Source organism: Euphorbia lathyris, chromosome 8 (assembly GCF_963576675.1).
Source record: "Euphorbia lathyris chromosome 8, ddEupLath1.1, whole genome shotgun sequence".
NCBI lineage: Eukaryota > Viridiplantae > Streptophyta > Magnoliopsida > Malpighiales > Euphorbiaceae > Euphorbia > Euphorbia lathyris.
Genome location: NC_088917.1, coordinates 70,501,389 through 70,502,989, shown reverse-complemented (window position 1 = coordinate 70,502,989; position 1,601 = coordinate 70,501,389). Strand labels below are relative to the sequence as shown.

The 1,601-nt window shown below is 41.7% G+C and overlaps 1 non-coding gene across 1 annotated transcript; it reads left to right on the top strand.

Moving 5' to 3' along the window:
* Positions 1 to 511: 511 nt before the first annotated feature.
* Positions 512 to 618, top strand: LOC136204933 (small nucleolar RNA R71). Its single transcript, XR_010675744.1, has one exon. It is a non-coding gene; the product is annotated as a small nucleolar RNA R71 (small nucleolar RNA).
* The last annotated feature ends 983 nt before the right edge of the window (positions 619 to 1,601 follow it).

The following is a 1,601-nucleotide window of genomic DNA, read 5'->3' as shown; positions in this document are numbered from 1 at the left end:
CACCTTGTTGCTGCTGATACCTTGGTTGTTCTTGATTAGGCTGCCCTGTCCATCCGAAGTTCGGATGATTTCTTGTGGCTGGGTTATAGGTATTTGAGTATGGGTTTGGTGGGTTTCTTTGATTATATCCAGCATAATCACATTGCTCCTGTTCACCCTTCCCTTGTTTGACTCCGGGACAATTTATGTTGAAATGAGGTCCTCCATAAAAATCACAAACGTCATTGAACGGTGGTTCGCTGTGAATGGATGATACATTAATCTTGTTGAGCTGCTTTGCAAGCTGTTCCACCTGGGTGGTTAGTTTCGACACAACATCATCATTCCCTGTTCTTTTTCCTTCACTCCTGGCGGAGTGCCAGTTATAGCTCGTGCTCACGACTCTCTCAATAAGGTTGTACAAGGTTGTGGCTCAAGATCTTCAGGATTACCATTGGCAATGGATTCGATCTGGATTTTATAAATGTTGGTGACTCCATTGTAAAAATTCTGCACTTGCATCCACATGGGGATGCCATGATTTGGTACCCTTCTTAATAATTCCTTGTACCTCTCCCATGCCTCGACTAAAGATTCATCTTCTTCCTGCACGAAATGGGATACCTCATTTCTGAGTTTAATTGCCTGTCTAGGTGGAAAATATTTCATCAGAAAAGCGTTGGCCATTTCTTCCCAAATGGTGATTGTTCCTGGCTGTAAGTTCTTCAACCAGTTCTTTGCTTTATTTTTGAGGGAAAAAGGAAACAGCTTTAGCCTGATCACATCATCGGAAACTCCGCGGTTTGATCTGAAAGTGTTGCACAGTGTGATGAACTCCTGGATATGCCCGTTTGGATCTTCTGACTGGTATCCATTGAATTGTACTGCTGCCTGCAACATTTGTATCATAGATGCTTTCACTTCAAACATGTTGTTTCCTTCGTTAGGCAACACAATGCACGATGAGTGTCCTTCCTTGGTCAGCCTCGAATAGTCTCTGATCCTCATAACTGGAGGATTGTTATTCTCTCATTCTTCTTCCTGATTAGGTTGGACTGGTTGTTCAGGTGGTACTCTTCCAGCCATCCTTCTTTCTCTTTGTCGCTCTCTTTGTCTTGCACGTCGGGCTCTCGCTCGGTTTCGTCTACACGTTCTCTCTAATTCGAGATCGATAGGAAAAACTGGAGGTCCAGCTCTGTGCATAAACAAATGGAGAACTCCTTCTAGCTGCACTATTTAGCAAACAGATTAAAAACACCTTGTTTCACAGAAATTTTCAGATAAATTTTGTTGCTTTCAATTCCCGGCAACGGAGCCAAAAACTTGTTGTCCTTCGAACAGACACTAGCAAGTGCACTAGATACAAGTAATAAAATGATAAGTTGAGTATCGTCTCCACAGGGATTGATGACCAAATTTTACTAGAAAAACGTTGCAGAATAGGGTGTTCGTGGTGTGTGAGTTCTTTATAGTGAGAGATATAGTGAATAAGTGACATAATCAATGATTTAGCTTATAAAAATGATTACTTGATAATGATAAAAAGGTAGAACAGGCCAGGCACAGCAGAACAGGTTACCCTAAGTTCCTAAACACCCTATTTATTCATGAATGACACAAAG